The 21,765-nt window shown below is 44.6% G+C and overlaps 1 non-coding gene across 1 annotated transcript; it reads right to left on the bottom strand.

Moving 5' to 3' along the window:
- Window positions 1-321: 321 nt before the first annotated feature.
- Trnas-uga lies at window positions 322-396 on the bottom strand. Its single transcript has one exon. It is a non-coding gene; the product is annotated as a tRNA-Ser (tRNA).
- Between the last annotated feature and the right edge of the window lie 21,369 nt (window positions 397-21,765).

Here is a 21,765-nt window from a genome sequence, read left to right as displayed (position 1 = left end):
ATCTCTCGCCAGTTGAACTCGTAGTGGACAATACGAAGCGGGAATTAATTCGTTCTGCGGGGCCTGCAAGAACCATTGCCGACTCGCAACAAAAGGTGCAAGATGCTTGGGAAACTCTATCACATGATGCCTTTCGGAATCTCTGTGATCTTTTGCATGTGAGAATACATGCCTTCATTGCCACCAGAGGGATTACACTGTGTACCGATGAGACTGTTTGGCCACACTTTATTATGAAATGTGTTTTAATTTACAGAATGAGATTTTCACTCTGCAGCGGAGTGTGCGCTGATATGAAACTTCCTGGAAGATTAAAACTGAGTGCCAGACCGAGACTCGAACTCGGGACCTTTGCCTTTCACGGGCAAGTGCTCTACCAACTGAGCTATCCAAGCACGACTCGCGATCCGCCCTCACAGCTTCAATTCTGACAGTACCTCGTCTCCTACCTTCCAGACTTCACAGAAGCTCTTCTGCGGACATTGCAGAACTAGCACTCCTCGAAGAAAGGATATTGCGGAGACATGGCTCAGCCACAGCCTAGGGATTTTTCCAGAATGAGATTTTCACTCTGCAGCGGAGTGTGCACTTGCCCGCGAAAGACAAAGGTCCCGAGTTCGAGTCTCGGACTGCACACAGTTTTAATCTGTCAGGAAGTTTCGTGTTTTAATTTAGTCTGAATTTATTATTATATTCTCCTACAACGATGAACTACCTGCCACCTCACTTTTCAGCAAAATGACCTTGTCCTTCACTGTATTGCGTTTCTTTCCGGCAGTGTATACCATCTGGCTATTCCGCACAAACTTATTTGTTGACTGTCATAGCTTATACATGGAATGACATATCATGTATAGGCAAGAAATTCAATAATTGGCCCATGTATCGTTCGCAGCAGCATCCCACAAAGAATTGTTCTAAGCCTTCTAATATACACAACCTACACTGTCTGACGAAAAATTGAAGCATCCAGAAGGGGAGGGGGAGGAGGACATGGAATGAGACTTCACGGGTTGAGAGAGTCTGCAGTGTTGTTTTAGTATAATAAAATAGTCTAATTTACAAAGAACTTGGCAGTATGAGCCCACTTAGCAGTATGATGTTACACCCCCTCTGAGATGTGCATGGATGCATGCGCTGATTCCGTTGAGGAGGGAGTTATAAAGCCGCAGTATCCTTTCCTGAGGCAGGCTGTTCCACAAGTGCAGCAACTAGTCTTTGTTGTCCTGGGTAATGGCACTGGGACGGGATAGCGGCAGAGCTGGTCCCACACATGCTTTATCTGGGATCCTGCTGGCCACTGGAGTACATCAGTATCACGTAGACGGTTCATAGAGACACGTGCCACATGTGGCCAAGTATCGTCCTGCTGAAAACTGGGACAACAATTCTAGCACATGAAAGATAACACATGACGACGCAGAATGTCCGTGACCTACCGTTGGGTCGTCAGAGTTCCCTCAGTTACTGCCGAGCGTGACCTAAAGTCATACACGATGGCTCCCAGCACCATGACGTCAGGAGCAACACCGCTGTGCTTCTCCAAAATATCGGAAGAACGGGATCTCTGCCCAGGTCGCCAACATACTCAAGGAGGACGGTCATCGTGGGTAGTGCAGAGCGCCGATTCATACCTGAACACAGTGCGGTGCTATTCATCAGCAGTTCATGGTTCCCAGTCGTAGCGTCATTCCAAAAGCAGCCGTTTGCGTTGTGGTGATAACTGAAACCTGTATGTGGGACTGTAATTCACTAGTGCGGCTGCGGCTGGTCTTCGATGTTCCAGGGAGCCCATTACTTATTCTCGGATGACAGGCATATATCTGAAAATGTTACGTTGTACTTGGTGCACAATACGGCTATCCTCTCTTGTGGGGTCAGGTGTGATCGACTGGAACCATGACGACCAGTATATCTGTCCTAACATCCCCATGCGTCCAAAATCGGGCAACTGTCACATCTGAATGCTCCACTAATCTGGGTACAGCACATTGCGACCATCTGGCCAAATGGAGACCATATGAAGTGCTGATAACGCTGTATTAGACGACTACGCGGCATCTCCGTGTCCTTCTGAGTGGTCACTCAACATCTAACGCTATTCACGCCCCTTATGTATCCTCCCAACCAGGTCTGGTAATTGCTCTATATACGAACGACACTAATGCACTCTTTTATGTATGACCATCCTTGTGCCAGGAGGTCTGTGGGACTAGAGCCTTTGCCTATTGTAAGGAAATGTCAGGCCTTAGTTGATGCTGAAGGGGCTATTACGATCCATACATACGATGTACCAGTGGCCAACTACTGGTTTACGCAGACTTTCTGTAACTGTGATGTCGACTCTCCAACCATCAGCTAACCATTGATGCACCATATATATGGGTCGTAATAACCCCTTCAGCATCAACCAAGGTCTGAAGGTGGTGCACTGAGGCGTCGAAACTGGTAGCTTCACAGTACATAACAACATAAGGACGGCTTTAGGTGTTTCATTTTCTTGCACTAATGTACTCTGGTGGCCGTTCTACATGTCACAAAGAATTTCAGGTAGAATTATACGTACCCGCTGATGGTGTGTACATGTACGAAGTTACAGTAACCTCCGATCACGCTGTCTACTGGGTGTTTCATTTTTTTGTCAGGCCGCGTATCATTACATCATAGAGAGAGTATTAGGTCTTCAGTTCGTGGCTGACGTATGAGTCTACGTCAACCACAAATTAGTAAGTGCTACCGTAGTTAGTTCTATTACTACTCTGAAAGACTGGCAGCAGAGGTTACGTGAAAATGGCATGGTTATGTCATAGTAAAAGACAATGTCAGATGCACAGCGAGATGGCAAAAGTTATGGGATACCTCCTAATATCGTGTCGGACCTCCTTTTGTCTGGTGTATTGGGGCAATTCAACGTGGTATGGACTCAAGAAATCGTTGGAAGTCTCTATAGCCGTTCATAACATCGCAGCAAATTGTGCACTAACTGACGTTTCGATTATGTCGAACAAACGTTTGATGGGATTCTTTTCGGGCGATCTGGGTGGCCAAAGCATTCAGTCGAATTGTCCAGAATGTTCTTCAAACCAGTCGCGAACAACTGTGGCCCAGTGACGTGACATCGTTGTTTGGGAACATGAAGTCCATGTATGGCTACAAATGGTCTCTAAGTAGCCAAACATAACCATTTAATGATCGGTTCAGTTGGACCAGAGGACCCAATCCATTCGATGAAAACACAACCCACACCATTAGGGACCCACCATCAGCTTGCACAGTGCCTTGTTGACAGCTTGGGTCTATGGTTTCGCGGGATCTGTGTCACACTCGAACCCTACCATCAGTTCTTAGCAACTGAAACCAGTACTCGTCTGACCAGGCCACGATTTCCCTGTCGTCTACGGTCCAACTGATATGGTCACGAGCCCGGGAGAGACGCTGCAGGCTATGTCGTGCTGTTAGCATAGGCACTCATGTCGGTCGTCTGCTTCCATACCCCATTAAAGCCAAAATTTCGCCGCGTTGTCCTAACGGATACGTTCATCGTACGTCCTAAATTGATTTTTGTGGTTATTTCATGCAGTACTACTTGTCTGTTAGCACTGACAACTCTATGCAAACGCATGGTCTCAGTCGTTAAGTGAAGGCCGTCACCATTGCGTTGTCCGTGGTGAGAGATAATGCCTGAAAGTTGGTATTCTCGGCACACTCTTGATACTGTGGATCTCGGAATATTGAATTCCCTAATGATTTCCGAAAAGCAGTATCCCATGCGTCTAGGTCCAAGTAGCATTTCGCGTTCCAAGTCGTGATTCCCATCGTGCGGCCATAATCACGTCGCAGAACTTTTCATATGAATAATCTGAGTGGAAATGACAGCTCGTATATCTTGTGTACTCAATACTGCCGTCATCTGTATATGTACCTGTCTCATAACTTTCCTCACCTCAGTATATTTTGTAAGAGAATGATTAATCTCAGCACAAGGAGAATGTCATTAACTGGCAGAGGAATACGGTTAAAGGCTCGCACCCGGTTCTTAGCCATGATCCTTCACAGTGGATTGACCTGGACATTGCTCATCGGCGCTGTAATAGCTTCGTGTGATCAGATATGAACGCCATGAGATGTCTCGCAACGGTTTGGTGGAGAGCCCATCCCTCAACATTGTTGGTTCTGTACAGATCACTAATTAGAATGAGGTTAGATTACGGCTGCTGTTTATACGGTAATGCCAACACAAGACAGTTTTAGAAGACAGTAGCCGATAGACTGCAGTACAGCCGGCCGGTGTGGCCGTGCGGTTCTGGCGCTTCAGTCTGGAACCGCGTGACCGCTACGGTCGCAGGTTCGAATCCTGCCTCGGTCATGGATGTGTGTGATGTCCTTAGGTTAGTTCGGTTTAAGTAGTTCTAAGTTCTTGGGGACTGATGACCACAGATGTTAAGTCCCATAGTGCTCAGAGCCATTTTGAACTGCAGTACAGCACCTTCAGGATATATCTGGATGCAAAGAAAACAAAGTCCGTCAATCACTCTTGACTGAATCTCGTGGGACGCTCCTGCATATCAGAATAAAAATAGTACAGCTCGATGTGTTACAGAGAGACTGGCGAGCTCAGTGGAGCAGAGAGGCTTCTTCTGTCGTAATGTAGACATTATCAACAAGATACATTCACTTAGCATTTTCAGAAAAGTAACGGCTACCGATACTGTTCTTCCTGCCAACTCACAGGATCCACAATATCACAAACATATAGCTTTCCATTCCATGGAGCATCACGTCATATCCGTTCCATTATTCGAATCTGCTTTTCAAACCGAATGTAAACGATCTGTTTCATACTTTTCAGTAATGGCTATAGCTCTGATCTGATTGTTTATTACGAAAAACAGAAATACTCATTATTATGCCACTCCGGTACATTTACCAAAAGGAACCAGTCACTTGTGACAAAAACTCAACATTATCCCACATGTTGGAGAAATTTAAAATAGCGTTTTAAAAAGCATGTTTAGTAACTACAGACCTGTAATGGACTCTAACAATGACATAGTTAAGGTAAAGACAGAATGAAACCACCGGCAAAAGATGGATGTATAAGATCATCTGCAAGCGCTCTGAAAAGTAGATGTTGGTTAGTCAGCTATGACACTTAAGTTGTGGGGACAAAATATTTAAGAAATACAGATTCAACCAGTGCAGAACACCTTTTAACAGAAAACCTGCCATATGACGTACACTTTGAAATCTTACGTACTGACGAGAAAATCAGTAATATGACACTACCGGAAATAATAGAAAATCAAAAAATGTTATATAGAATTCGAACTTACTTTTAAATGATCAGAGAAAATATTCTCTCACAGAAACAGCACTGATTTAGTAAAAACAATCATGTGATGCAGATAATACTCAGCAAATAGTTACTGGCCAACAAGTAGGTTCCGTAAAATTTTGTACATGGCTGCATGTTCAGAGACCGTGAATAGTTGCAATTGAAAAAAAAACAGCCCTTGGTCACTATTTTTAACAAATTAACCGGGTTCAACACTGCTAGGAGTGTCTTCCTCAGAATTTAAATCAAAGAATGGTCTATAACATGGTCACAGAATTATGACTAAAAACGTATGATATAGAGTATAAGAACGGAATCATCGTGAAAGACTGACAGTACTTATATGTCATTTATAAAATAATAAATATGCAAAAAGGGCATTAGTCACAAAGACAGTCCGTTTGTAACCTGTAACCGCGCAAGTAACGAGCAGCCCTTAGTGGCTCGCCATCACAGTTTCTTTTATTTTAAATATCTTTGTGACTAATGCCCTTTTGGCATATCTATTATTTTGTAAAGGATATATAAGTACTGCCAGTCTTTCACGATGATTCCGTACTTATACTCTGTATCATACGTTTTTAGTCATAATTCTGTGACCACGATAGACCATTCTTTGATTTAAATTCTGAGAAAGACACTCCTAGCAGTGCTGAAACCCGGTTAATTCGTTAAAAATAGTGACCGAGGACTTTTTTTTCAATTGTAAGTAGGTTCCGTTTTGCCAGACTTCTAAAAAGGTAAACAATATTGCATCACACTGTCGATTAGTAACAGAGTTACCATTACAAGAAGTATCTTTACGTACGTGCGATTCCCCCGATGAATTTTTTACTAATGCAACATAATAAGTTTTGGAACTACCTGACGGATTAAAACTGTGTGCCAGAGCGTGATTCGGACTCGGGACCTTTGCTCTACCGACTTCTGTTTTTATTATTTATTTTTAATACGATGGCATTGCATCACAAGATAGGAGTGGAAGATTTTTTCTTTTTCCCTTTTTTTCCTGAATCGCGACGGGGAGGGTAAGGGGTGAAGCGGGCAGAGATCGTAACCCGAGGCCTGGTCGCGACGTCCTTCCCTATCGCTGTTTCGACGGATGTGACGGAAAAGGAATTATATCACGGTTGATAATGTTTTGTTTTTTTATTTATGTTCGAGGTGAGAGTGGGTCAGCCTATCAAGCCGTTCTTTGGGGGGGGGGGGGGGGGGGGGGAAGGGGGAGGGCAAGCCGTACGGGGAGAGGCCCGTGACATTGTGGGCAGACAAACACAGAAATTAAAATAATTTAAACCTAGAAAAAATTAATCAGTCAATCAGTTGACCATGCTCTGTACACATTCAGGTCATCGGCCTGGACATGTTGGTACATCGTACTGTTCCGGGAATGATCGTACACGTGTCTAAAACGTAGGAGGTTGGGTACTCGCCAGTGATGGTGGACAAGGGGGGGGGGGGGGGGGGGGTCGTTGGTCACGCTCTGCACAAATTGTTAGTAAAGGCATGACGGTATGTGTGTCAGCGTTCGAGCGTACAATGAGATTCCAGTATATGACACCAAAGATCAAGTGTGGAGTGTCATGGATTGCGGAAAAGGTATGCGACTGTCTGAACTCGGAACCAGGTGATAGCTTCGTGCTTAGCTGGAGGAAAAATGAAAAGTGTACGGAAGGAGTAGGAGACAGGGGTAGACCGCTCCTGGCTGGGCGCGAAGGAAGTATTAGGGACCAGATCTCGCGTTTCGTAGTGTATGTGAGGCGGTGCTGGCCAATATCCTCGCATAGGCAACTTGTGCAAAATGGCGACGCAGCCAGATCGCTACGATGTAGTCGTTGACAATGTGGTACGAAAATTCCCTGGTATCAGAAGGAAGGGAAGGTGCATGGAAGTCTTTCACACCATCGACCACTGGACGTCAGGGTGTTGTGCCTCCAAAGCGTTGCAGTGGGTGTGCATCAACAATAGCTCATAAAAAACTTTCGCTCGCGACCGATATGGAAACGTAGCCTTTGGCCTTTTCCGATCATTACACGTTCATCTGCGCTCTACTCCTACCGACACAACCAGTCTGGTGAGGTGGAAGCCCCTGGGAACTCAACACCTCTCTTCTTCACGACCCAGATTATCGACAACGTTTCGCCGCTACGTATTCCTTCGTACCCCTCGACTCTGCTGAGGTAAATCACTTGCGTGAAGCCGACGATCAAAAGGGAGTTCATTCAATGCGACAGAGATGTGGCAGCGTGCCACTGGGATACTACGCACCATTATTAAACTGTCTTATACGAATTTTATTAAACTGCCCGACGTCCATCGAAAACGCCAGCATATCAAATCAAAACTTATGATCCTTCAGCACAATTAACTACGCGGCGTTCTGGTGCTATCACGCGTTGAAACGCCACCACTGAGGAGCTCCCATCCATGCTTCATATCACATCCGGCTTCCGTCGCCGACGACGTTTCCTCGTCTCTACCCTTACCACCCAGAAAAGCAATTGCGTCAACACCCAAGTAGTGGTCATTTCAGCCGCTTACGATGAGGAACCGGTGGCGGCGGCGGTTTCCGATGACATTCTCCAGCTCTTCACCCACACACTCAACAACACGATGGTGGATGGTGATATCCTTCGTGACAGCTATCGCAGCGGACGATATGGCGTACGCTATCGCCAAGACGCGAAAAACAAATTCCCAATCTCCGACGACCTTCCGGTTGAATTTTAACAGACTTTCAGCGTACTGATGCTTCCATGTTTGACTGAGATATTCCAGGAGTTGTTCAATCCTTCCTTCCCTGTACCACCAGACTGTCAACAGCATTCTCATACTGGTGCCCAAACCGAGAGTGGAATGCACATCACACACATTCGCACCCTCACATTACTCAACGTGGATTATAAAATGTACACATATCTTTTGGCTGCGCGCATGCATGCGATTTTACAAGTAGTACTTTCTCCAGAACAAACATCGCGAAACTGTGGGGCCACCATCGAGACAGCCACAGGTGAATGTCAGGATCTTACTGCACTGCCTGCATCCTGTCTCCTCCGCGTGGCACTAGTGTCGATAGATTTCAGCAGCGTCTTTGACTGAATTAGCCACCATTTTCTCCTCGCGGTGCCCGAATGCATGCTCACTCCCCCCCACACCTAAAATTCATAGAAGCCATTTGCCACTTACTTTGCAATGCCATGACAATGGTCAAGGTGAAGAGGCGATTGGCTGACTGATCCTTGTCCGGCGATCGGTCAGGCAGGTATGCCCTGTGTCCATTATTTCCTACACAATCGCCCTCAGGCCTTTCATCAGAGGCCTCCTACCCCATCTTATGGGGCGTGACCACACGCTCCACTGCCAGGCCTATGTGGATGATCTCTTCTCGCATACATTCCCATGGAAATAGAAGCTATAGCATGTATCCAGTACTATGGACAATCATTGGGTAGTCATCTCAACATTACTAAATTGGTGGTCTTGAACACTGGATTCAGATCCCAAGACGAGAAGCCCACTATAACAATGCTCCATTTCCTGGGTATCGACTTTACTGGCTCCACCCAGCGTACCACAGTGAAAACGTACTCTCAGATGTTGTAGTCCATCTGTTACCACGTTTGCCACAATATCCTTCACAGCCTTGAAAATGGTTCAAATGGCTCTGAGCACTTAACATCGGAGGTCATCAGTCCCCTAGACTTAGAACTACTTAAACCTAACCAACCTAAGGACATCACACACATCCACGCCCGAGGCAGGATTCGAACCTGCGACCGTAGCAGCAGCGCAGTTCCGGACTGAAGCGCCTAGAATCACTCGGTCACAGCGGCCGGCCACAGCCTGAACGTGCTCCAGAGAGTGACATACGTCAACACATACATGGCGTCTAAATTGGTCCATGCCTCCAAGTACTCCCTCTACCATCGATCCTGGGACGTTAACTCCAGCAGGCCCTTGGGTACTTCGTTTCAGCTGGCATCATCTTCAAAATCCGATACGAGACTCACACCCTCCCTCTTACAAAAGGTGGCCTCGGTCGGTTTGGTCCATGTCTGGACCAAAGCCACCACATTATACACACACATGTCGTTGAGATTTTTGCGGCAGCCTTCACCCTCCTTTAGTCACTGTGTCTTGTAAATCCTCATGCTATACTCACCTGCCCCACTGATCAACCTTGGTGCATATTGCGCTGGCACTGTCCCACATTACCCCCACCCCCCTTCTCTTTTGTCGAACTTTGCTACATACATTGTGCTCTTTCAACCACACCACACCCTGTGTGACCACCGACTGAGGAAAGCAACTGGAATCCATAAATAGTCGGAATAGCAAGAAGACACTCCTCCTGTAGATGGGAGACGTCAACTTCAGACCCCCTGAGCATGTCGTGAAGGAGCTGCAACTTTGCCATGATGCTGGACATTGTGGTATTGAACACTGTGAATTTGTATGTCTGGCATGGTGGTGCTGAAAGCGGCTCTAACATCGTAAGAAGCGGTGGGGGGTGTTCTCATTGGGGGTCACCACCCTGCATTCCATAGCATGGATGGAATCTCTATTGGGTATCAGTGCAGTATGGTGGCGGCAACTCCGGGTGAAGCGCCAGCTCATCCTCGACATCGTCGCCCCACGCCCCCATGTGGGGGAATTGTGCTATATCCATATGGTCTTCTATGAAAATGGGAGGGGGCGGGGGGGAGGAGAATGTGTGATGAGCGCATGGAGACTGTAATCTCAACTTGCATGTGCAATGGAGAAACATCCATAGTAGTCGATGGGTCCAGGGCAACCGTCGTGCCAAGCTGTTCGTCGCTGTCGGCATTAGCTGACGTTGTGTTGTGTCTTCCAGCTGGGCAGGATCGGTGTCACTGTGGGGGGGCAAGGTTACTAGGTCCCAAGAGCGACTGACGGCGACATTTGCGTTGGCGTGTGGCCTTTGTTTACGAACACGTTCCTCTGTAGCAGACGACTGTAACAAGCATAATGAAGGCGTCGAGCAGCCATGGAATGGAGTCACTCTTTCTGTTGTGGGCTGGGGCAGGCCACCATAATATGGCCACCTCGTTATTAATGGCTGCAATGAAGTTTGAGAGTTAGTGGGGAGATATGTTGTGTTAGTCGAGGTAGCCCTGCAACAGACTGGGGTTATTGTTGTCGCGGTGTATGCTGCTGCATATGTCACTGGCAAGATAGTCGTGGTGGTCGGATTGGCACGTCCGTAAGAGAAAGCTGTGCAACACATTGCACAGTGCATTCTGAATGTAGATGACCCTCTCTTTTCAGCAACCAGAGCATGTCCATGGTTGACCATCATACAAAATCGTTGACCTGCAGCCTCTGATCTGGAGATCGGAGGGTACGTGGATCTGAAGTTACCAGAATGAAATTTTCAATCTGCAGTGGTGTGTGTGCTAAAATAAATTTCCTGCGAGAAAGTTTTGTGAGTTGGGCGGCTCAGTCGGTAGAGCACATATATGTGAAAATTAAAGGTCCCTAGTTCGAACCTCGGTCAGACACACAGTTTTCACCTGCCAGGCAGCTTCGTATCAGTACACGCTCCACTGCAGAGTTGAAATTTCATTCTCATTAAGTTTTATAGAACAGCCAGTGCTCAGCCAAACCAAGGTAAAGTCTTTCCAAGGGCGTGTAATAAGACTAATAATGTACTCATTACATATATTTATCAAGTAGGATGAGAAGCACTGTGAAACTGTTCGCTGCGATGTTCTGTCCAATAATCATCATTTTTGGGCGAGCGTGAGGAAATGCAGAAAGACCAAATCTGTACTTGGTCCAATGAGTGAGAGGTGTTTTTAAACGTGGTTCAAATGGCTCTGAGCACTATGGGACTCAACTGCTGAGGTCATTAGTCCCCTAGAACTTAGAACTAGTTAAACCTAACTAACCTAAGGACATCACAAACATCCATGCCCGAGGCAGGATTCGAACCTGCGACCGTAGCGGTCTTGCGGTTCCAGACTGCAGCGCCTTTAACCGCACGGCCACTTCGGCCGGCCTTAAACGTGGTTAAAGGCAAGGTAATGCTCATAACGAAAGACAGAGCCTGACAACATATGATCACAAGATTAGTGCCAAACTGGAACACATATCATTTAAATATGTAGGGGTGATACTAAGAAGCTATATGAAATGGAATGACCACATAAAATCGTAGTAGGGAAGCGGTATTGAAGATTTTAGTTTGTTGAAAGGGTACAGGGGAAGTCCAGTGCACCTGTGAAGGAAACCGACTACAAGACGCTACTACGGCTAATTATATAGCCCTGTTGTAGAATTTGGAGTAGTTATCGAGTAGGTAAGACAACAGACATCGAAGAGATTCAGAGATAACCTACTAGGGCAATAACAGATCGGCATAGCCAAGATGCTAGGGGAATTTACGCTTGAATATTCAGGAGAAACACGTTGTCCTCTCTAAGCCCTATTGGACCAGTTCAGAGAACTATTACTCGAGGAAGACAATGGACAAAATCACTGTCCATATCATGTAGGAATTGTGTGAGTAATATAAGAGAGATTAGGACACATACAGAAGACTATGGAAAGTGATACTGCCTCCCTTGACACGCGAATAGAATATGATAGCCAAGCTCTTACTATTCGTCTGAAGTACCCTGCAGCACGCACTGTACCATATATACAAGGTGTCCCAGGAGGAATGGTCAGTATTCAGGGATATGACAGCAACGATCATTCGAAGAAGAAAAGTCAGGTAAACATGGACTAAAATGCATACCTTAAGACCTATGAGCAATTCTTAATCTTCGATACTGTGAAACACATCTCTTCTACTGCAAGCTCTTTGCTTTCCATATTTTAGGAGGAGGTCAAAACAAGAAACAACTGCGTCTTAAACATAAGCTCTAAAATACGTACATTAAGAGCTATGAGTGCTTGTTCAGTAGAAGAGATTTTGACAGTATCGAAGATGAAGAAAAGCCCATAGCTCTTAAGGTATGTACTTTAGAGCCCACGATTATTGGACACTTTTTTGTCATACTATCACCTCCCAAAATATGGGAAGCAAAGAGCTTCCTGTAGAAGAGATTTGTTTCACAGCATCGAAGATAAAGATGAGTTCATAGCCCTTAAGGTATGCATTTTAGAGCCCATGTTTACTAGACTTTTTGCTTCGAATGATCCTTTCTGTCATCTACCTGAATATCGATCATTCCTCTTGTGACATCCTGTATGTAGCTGTAGACGTCAGCTCCTGCTGAGAAATATTGTGTAGCCAAATATCGGGAGAACGTAGTTTTATAACACGCTAGAATACCATTGCTAGTAAGGAATACTGTCACCGACAGTACGACAGTAACAAAAACCGTAGGAAAATGTGGCTGCGGCATAAGGCTGTTGAAAGAACATTCGCGGACAAGTGCTGCGACTGATGAGATGAAACTGCTCTGAAATTTCCCATGTTCTGCGCCTTCTTCCCCTTTTCCGGCTCATGGAATGTGTCTGACTGCTCCAGTTTCGCCCTTCTATCCATTTTCTGTCTGGTTGACCAACATTCCTTTTGCCCACTGCATTTAATAGAATCACTTCTTTAGTTAATCGGTTGTCGTCTGATTCTTCGAAACGGTTTGCAAAAGTTGAGCTGTCCTTGGTGACATGGTTAGCTCTAAAACTAATCGAATTTACGGATCCTCAGTGCAGTAGTACTGCTAGTCAGAAAGATAAATATCAATTTCGCTGCAGTTGCACCCCTGCGTTGGCATTTGCGGTGCTTAAAGGCAGTTCAGATTACGTTTATTGACGAAAGAATAATTTAATATGAATATACACTCATGCTCATAAACTAAGGATCATTGCAGAATATGGTGCCACACAACGTGGCACTTCACAAAACTGTCGCTAATAGCATAGGCATGTTGGGAACACACACGACACAGATCTGTAAGTCCACGGTATTGGTGTTGAGTTGAGAAAACCGTCCCGAAACACATGTGCTACAAAACGCCACTGTTTGCTGCGCATGTACCCAGACATCAATATGGGATATGATCACCATGCACACGTACACAGGCCGCACAGCGGGTTGGCATACCCTGGATCAGGTGGTCGAGCAGTTGCTGGGGTATAGCCACCCATTCTTGCACAGTGCCTGTCGGAGCTCCTGAAGTGTCCTAGGGGTTTGAAGACGTGCGGCGATACGTCAACCGAGAGCATCCCAGACGTGCTCGATGGCGTTTAGGTCTGGAGAACAGGCAGGCCACTCCATTCGCCTGATATCTTCCGTTTCAAGGTACTCCTCCACGATGGCAGCCCGGTGGGGCCGTGCGTTATCATCCATCAGGAGGAAGGTGGGACCCACTGCACCCCTGGAAAGGCTGACATACTGGTGCAAAAAGACGTCCCGATACACCTAACCTGTTACAGTTCCTCTATCAAAGACATGCAGGGGTGTACGTGTACCAATCATAATCCCACCCCACACCATCAAACCACAACCTCCATACAGGTCCCTTTCAAGGACATTGAGGAATTGGTATCTGGTTCCTGGTTCACGCCAGTTGAAAACCCGACGAGAATCACTGTTCAGACTATACCTAAACTCGTCCGTGAACATAACCAGGGACCACTGTTCCAATGACCATGTACTGTGCTCTTGACACCAGGCTTTACGGGCTCTCCTGTGACCAGGGGTGAGTGGAATGCACCTTGCAGGTCTCCGGGCGAATAAACCATGTCTGTTCAGTCGTGTGTAGACTGTGTGTCTGGAGACAACTGTTCCAGTGGTTGCGGTAATGTCCCTAGCAAGGCTACCTGCAGTACTACGTGGCCGTCTGCGGGCAATGATGGTGAGATATCGGTCTTCCTGTGGTGTTGTACACTGTGGACGTCCCGTACTGTAGCGCCTGGACATGTTTCCTGTCTGCTGGAATCGTTGCCATAGTCTTGAGATCACATTTTGTGGCACACGGAGGGCCCGTAATACGACCTGCTGTGTTTGACCAGCCTCCAGTCGCCCTGGTATTCTACCCCCCATAACGTCATCAATATGTGTTCTTTGAGCCATTTTCAATACAGAGTCGCCATTAGCACGTCTGAAAACGTCTGCACACTTACTCAATGCACTGTACTCTGACATGCACCAACACACCTCTGCGTATGTGGACTGCTGCCAGCGCCACCGTGCGACGATCGCAGGTCAAATGCACCGCATGGTCATACCCCGAGGTGATTTAAACCCGCAAACCGCCCACCAGAACGTTGTTTTACCATTTATCAGCATTATTCTTAATTTATGAGCATGAGTGTAGTAAAAGGAAATTAAATTTATGGGTTCACTTTAATCTACGCAGTCTCAGTGTACACTGACCAGTTACATTAGTGTGACCTCCTGACAAAAGTCTGCAGCGCCGACCGCTGTGAGACGTGCAGGAAGAGGGTCAGTGAGGTTCTGAAAGATATCGACAGGGATGTGGAGCCATGTCGACTCCAGTGCCGTTGATAACTGAACTAGATTTCTCGGTTGAGGATCGATGGCACGAACAGTCCGATCGAGGTGGTCCCATAGATTCTCGACTGGGTTTAAATCCGGGAAATTTAGTGGCCAGAGGAGTACGGAAAACTCATAACACGGTCGTTGGCTGGCCGCCGCAGAGGCTGACAAGGGAACTTTCCCAAGTGTCATTAAATTAACTTCTTGAAACTTGGCAGTTGTGTAGAGGGGGTACAATAGTGCAATGTGTATTTCCTTGTTTGCTCCCAATATCACTTTCAAGGGGTAAAATACACCCCGAAACGTAGTTTGGCATTCTAGGTTTAGAGGAAATATCTTCGAAGCGATTAGGAAATAAAAATGTTTTTCATATAAAAGTTGGTGTGTAAGTATTTTTCTTCAAGAGTGCACAAGATTAATTCTTGAAGACTGTATAATCAACTTGTATAATTTGAAATTTTAAAAATACCTCACTACAATTAATTAACTTTGAAAAATGAAAACATTTATTTCAACATAAATTAAAGAATCTTTGAAGCCACATACATCCCTGGATCCTGAAATACCATTTTCGGAAAATAAGCTGTACACAATATGATGTCGGAATATTATCAAGAAACCTAATTAAAATATCTAAGCATTCATTACTATTCTAGTTATTTATCTTTCTTGTATTTCTTTTATGCTATTAACTCCTATTATACGTTTTACTTTTTATCTGTTATTTAGTATACCGTTTGAAACATATGTATTCTGTTAACTGAAAATAATAAGTAACTCATTATTCTGAAAGAAAATAATTATAGTAATGATCAATTGTAAGATGGAAAAGGCAATATAAAACGATATTCAGCAGGATTTAAAATTAACACTGGTGATCGTCTGAATATTCTGATATCTATCTGCAGGAACCACGAACCATGGACCTTGACGTCGGTGACGTGGCTTGCGTGTCTCGTCGATACAGAAAACCGTACCCTAGGTGCAACCACAATGGAGGGTATCTGTTGAGAGGCCAGACAAGCGTGTGATACCTCAAGAGGGGCAGCAGCCTTTTCGGTAGTTGCAGAGGCGACAGTCTGGATGACTGAGTGATCTGGTCTCGTAACATCAACCAATAGGACCTTGCTGTGCTGGTACTGCGAACGGCTGAAGGCAAGGGGAAACTGCAGCAGTAATTTTTCCCGATTCCATGCAGTTCTACTGTGTGGTTAAATGATGATGGTGTCCTGTTGGGTAAAATATTCCGGAGGTAAAATAGTCCCCCATTTGGAACTCCGGGCGGGAAATACACAGGAAGATGGTGACATCAGGAGAAACCAAAGTGTCATTCTATGGATCGGAGTGTGGAATGTTAGAGCCCTTAATTGAGCAGGTAGGTTAGAAAATTTAAAAGGGGAAATGGATCGACTGACGTTAGATATAGTGGGAATTAGTTAAGTTCGGTAGCAGAATGCACAGGATTATGGGTCAGATGAATACAGGGTTTTAAATACAAAATCAGACAGGGGTAATGCAGGAGTAGGTTGAATAATGAATAAGAAAATAGGAATGCGGGTAAGCTACTATGAACAGCATAGTGAACGCATTACTGCAGCCAAAATAGACACGAAGCTCATACCAACCACAATAGTACAAGTTTATATGCCAAGAAACTCTGCAGATAATGAAGAGATTGAAGAAACGTATTGTTGTGGCATAATCACAAACGCCGGAACGACGAAGACGAACGGAAGACCAGAGAAGGTGGTGAGGAAACGTCGACCAGTGGTGCGCTGAATTGATCCGCGCCGAGCCAGGAGCGACATCTGAAAGAAGTGGATATAAGCGCCAATCCTGCCACCCCACCAGACAGGCCAAAACCGCCCCTTCCTAACCAGCCCCAGTCTGGCATAATTCGGACCTACGCGCTCTGGTCTCGAGGAAGTTGATTCCGTATTTCTAGATTTCCGGAAAGCTTTTGACACCGTTTCTCACAAGCGACTTCTAATCAAGCTGCGGGCCTATGGGGTATCGTCTCAGTCGTGCGACTGGATTCGTGATTGAAGGTCGCTGTTCGTAGTAATAGACGGCAAATCATCGAGTAAAACTGAAGTGATATCAGGTGTTCCCCAGGGGAGCGTCCTGGGACCTCTGCTGTTCCTGATCTATATAAATGACCTGGGTGACAATCTGAGCAGTTCTCCTAGGTTGTTCCGTGATGATGCTGTAATTTACCGTCTAGTAAGGTCATCCGAAGACCAGTATCAGATCCAAAGCGATTTAGAAAAGATTGCTGTATGGTGTGGCAGATGGGAGTTGACGCTAAATAACGAAAAGTGTGAGGTGATCCACATGAGTTCCAAAATAAATCCGTTGGAATTCGATTACTCGATAAATAGTACAATTCTCAAGGCTGTCAATTCAGCTAAGTACCTGGGTGTTAAAATTACGAACAACTTCAGTTGGAATGACCACATAGAAAATATTGTGGGGAAGGCGAGCCAAAGGTTGCGTTTCATTGGCAGGACACTTAGAAGATACAACAAGACCACTAAAGAGACAGCTTACACTACACTCGTTCGTCCTCTGTTAGAATATTGCTGCGCGGTGTGGGATCCTTACCAGGTGGGATTGACGGAGGACATCGAAAGGGTGCAAAAAAGGTCAGCTCGTTTTGTATTATCACGTAATAGGGGAGAGAGTGTGGCAGATATGATACGCGAGTTGGGATGGAAGTCATTAAAGCAAAGACGTTTTTCGTCGCGGCGAGATTTCAGTCACCAACTTTCTCTTCCGAATGCGAAAATATTTTGTTGAGCCCAACCTACATAGGTAGGAATGATCATCAAAATAAAATAAGAGAAATCAGATCTCGAACAGAAAGGTTTAGGTGTTCGCTTTTCCCGCGCACTGTTCGGGGGTGGAATGGTAGAGAGATAGTATGATTGTGGTTCGATGAACACTCTGCCAAGCACTTAAATGTGAATTGCAGAGTAATCATGTAGATGTAGATGTAGAAGGATTTGAATCTCATCAATAAACAGCCCGTCTTCACTCCATCCGACTGTGAACACATCTTTGGGCCTCAGCCGGGGGCGGGTCGGCGGGGGCATCCCTCTCGGGTCGGTGTGAAACTCCTCCGCCCGACGCACCCAAATCTCCTGTCTCCGACCTACCCGGCGAGGGTGTGTGTACATACATCCGTCAGTCAACTATCTTCAAGGACCTAGACGCGTATCGTCTATCAGGACATTTCTATCCGTAATGTTCCCCCACACTCATATCAGTTAGGGTAGCAAGCAAAGCAACATAAATGCTAATACTGCACCCACGCGCGCCTGAGGATGGCACGTCATGTTAGCAACAACAGCAACAGCCTCGGGGCTCAGATAACCTCAGAGTGCTGACTTTAGTGGAACGTATTTGCGGAGCTTGCTACAAGAAAAACTAGTTGTGATCTTTATCAGTTACTTGTCTGGACTTTGACTATTACTGTTTGCATGTTACTTGTGACACCGCTGTATCTCCAAAATTAAGTATTGTCAATTGCTTTACAGAAATAAAACTACTAATGTTATTTGTTTGACTTATTGTATAGCATTCCGAGAACGCTGCATCCTTTAGGCACACTATAAGCATCGAGCGGGCAAGACCCCACATTTATGACGGGACAAAAGAGATTATTAACACAATTAAGGGGGACGAAAACCTAATAGTGACAGAAGAATGGAATTCGATAGTAAGAAAAGGAAGAGAAGAAAAAATAGTTAGTGTGTATGGATTAGGGGAAAGTAGTGAAAGAGGAAGCCACATTTTAGAGTTTTGCACAGAGCATAATTTAATCATCGGTAGCACTTGGTTTAAGAATCAGAAAAGATGGTTGTGTACGTGGAAGTGACCTCGAGATACAGGTAGATTTCAGATTTATTATACAATGGTAAGACAGAGATTAGGAACCAGGTTTTAAACTGTAAAACATTTCCAGGGGACTCTGATCACAAATTATTTGTAATGAACTGCAGGTTAAAAGCGAAGAAATGGGGAAAAGGTAGGAAATTAAGGAAACAGGACCTGGATAAGTTGAAAGAACCACAGGTTGCTGAGGATTTCATAAGGAGCATTAGGCAACGGTTGACTAGAACAGGAGAAAGGAATACAGTAGAAGACGAATGGGTAGGTTTAAGACATGAAATAGTGAAGGCAGTAGAGGAACAAATAGGTAAACAGCCAAGGCCTAGTCGAAATCCTTGGATAACACAAGAGATACTGAATTTAACTGATGAAAGGAGAAAATATAAAAATTCATGAAATGAAGCAGGTGAAAGGGAATAAATCAGTTTGACAGGAAGTACAAAATGTCTTAGCAGGAATGGCTAGAGGACAATTGTAAGGGTTTATAAGCATATTTCATTAGGGGAGAGATACATACCGTCTACAGAAAAGTTAAGGAGGCCTTTGGGGAAAAGAGAAGCAGTTGTATAAATATCAAGAAATCAGATGGGAAACAAATCCTAAGCAAAGAAGGGAAAGCTGAAAGATGGAAGGACTATATACCTACATCTAAATCTACATTGATACTCTGCAAATCACATTTAAGTGCTTGGCAGAGGGTTCATCGAACCACCTTTACAATTCTCTATTATTCCAATCTCGTATAGCGTGCGGGAAGAATGAACACCTATATCTTACCGTACGAGCTCTGATTTCACTTATTTTATCACGGTGATCGTTCCTCCCTATATAAGTGGGTGTCAAAAAAATATTTTCGCATTCGGAGGAGAAAGTTGGTGACTGTAATTTTGTGAGAAGATTCCGTCGCAACGAAAAACGCCTATCTATTAATGATGCCCAGCCCAAAACCTGTATCATTTCTGTGACACTCTCTCCCATATTTCGCGCTAATACAAAAAATGTTGCCTTTCTTTGAACTCTTTCGATGTACTCGCTCTGTCCTATCTGGTAAGGATCCCACACCGCGCAACAGTATTCTAAAAGTGGACGGACAAGCGTAGTGTAGACAGTCTCCTTAGTAGGTCTGTTACATTTTGTAAGTGTCCTGCCAATAAAACGCAGTCTTTGGTTAGCCTTCCGCACAACACTTTCTGTGTGTTCCTTCCAATTTAAATTGTTCGTAATTGTAATACCTAGGTATTTAGTTGAATTTACGACTTTCAGATTAGACTGATTTATCGTGTAACTGAAGTTTAACGAGTTCCTTTTAGCACTCATGTGGATGACCTCAGACTTTTCGTTATTTAAGGTCAACTGCCACTTTTCGCACCTTTCCGATATTTCTTGTAAATCGTTTTGCAGTTTGTTTTGACCTTCTGATGACTTTATTAGTCGATAAACGACAGTGTCATCTGAAACCGAAGACGGCTGCTCAGATTGTCTCCCAAATCGCTTATATAGATAAGGAACAGCAAAGGTCCTATAACACTACCTTGGGGAGCGCCAGAAATCTCTTCTGTTTTATTGGATAACTTTCCGTCAATTACTACGAACTGTGACCTCTCTGACAGCAAATCACAAATCCAGTCACATAACTGAGACGATATTCCATAAGCACGCAATTTCACTACTTGTGTGGTACAGTGTCAAAAGCCTTCCGGAAATCCAGAAATACGGAATCGATCTGAAATTCCTTGTCAATAGCACTCAACACTTCATGTGAATAAAGAACTAGCTGTGTTTCACAGGAACGATGTTTTCTAAACCCATGTTGACTGTGTGTCAACAGACCGTTTTCTTCGAGGTAATTCATTATGTTGGAACACAATATATGTTCTAAAATCCTGCTGCATATTGACGTTAACGATATGGGCCTGTAATTTAGTGGATTACTCCTACTACCTTTCTTGAATATTGGTGTGACCTGTGCTACTTTCCAGTCTTTGGGTACGGATCTTTCGTAAAGCGAACGGTTGTATATGATTGTTAAGTATGGAGCTAATGCATCAGCATACTCCGAAAGGAACCTGATTGGTATACAGTCTGGACCAGAAGACTTTATTAAGTGATTTAAGTTGCGTCACCACTCCGAGGATATTTACTTCTACGTTACTCATGTTGGCAGCTGTTCTCGATTCGAATTCTGGAATATTTACTTCGTCTTCTTTTGTGAAGGTATTTCGGAAGGCTCTGTTTAGTAACTCTGCTTTGGCACCACTGTCTTCGATGGTATCTCCATTCCTGTCGTGCAGAGAAGGCATTGATTGTTTCTTGCCGTTAACATACTTCACATACGACCAGAATTGTTTTGGATTTTCTGCCAGGTTTCGAGACAAAGTTTCGTTGTGGAAACTGTTATAAGCATCTCGCATTGAAGTCCGCGCTAAATTTCGAGCTTCTGTAAAAGATCGCCAATGATGGGGATTTTGCGTCTGTTTAAATTTGGCATGTTTGTTTCGTTGTTTCTGCAGCAGTGTTCTAACCCGTTTTTTGTACCAAGGAGGATCAGCTCCGTCGTTTGTTAATTTATTTGTTATAAATCTCTCAATTGCTGCCGATACTATGTCTTTGAATTTAAGCCACATCTGCTCTACACTTATATTATTAATTTGGTATGAGTGGAGATTGTCTCTTAGGAAGGCGTCAAATGAATTTTTATCTGCTTTTTTGAATAGGTATATTTTTCGCTTATTTTTCGAGGATTTGGGGATTACAATATGGAATCTTGCTACGACAGCCCTGTGTTCACTAATCCCTGAATCGGTTTTGATGCTCGTTATTAACTCAGGATTATTTGTTGCTAAGAGGTCAGGTGTGTTTTCACAACCGTATGCTATTCGTGTGGGTTCATGAACTAATTGCTCTAGATAATTTTCAGAGAATGCGTTTAGCACATATTTCGGATGATATTTTATGCGTACCTCCGGAATTAAACATGTATTTTTGCCAACATATCGAGGGTAAATTAAAGTCACCACCAACTATTATCGTATGATTCGGTTACGTGTTTGAAATCAAA

The sequence above is a fragment of the Schistocerca americana genome, chromosome X (genome assembly GCF_021461395.2).
Source record: "Schistocerca americana isolate TAMUIC-IGC-003095 chromosome X, iqSchAmer2.1, whole genome shotgun sequence".
NCBI classification, from domain to species: Eukaryota; Metazoa; Arthropoda; class Insecta; order Orthoptera; family Acrididae; genus Schistocerca; species Schistocerca americana.
This window is presented reverse-complemented; position numbering and strand designations above follow the sequence as displayed.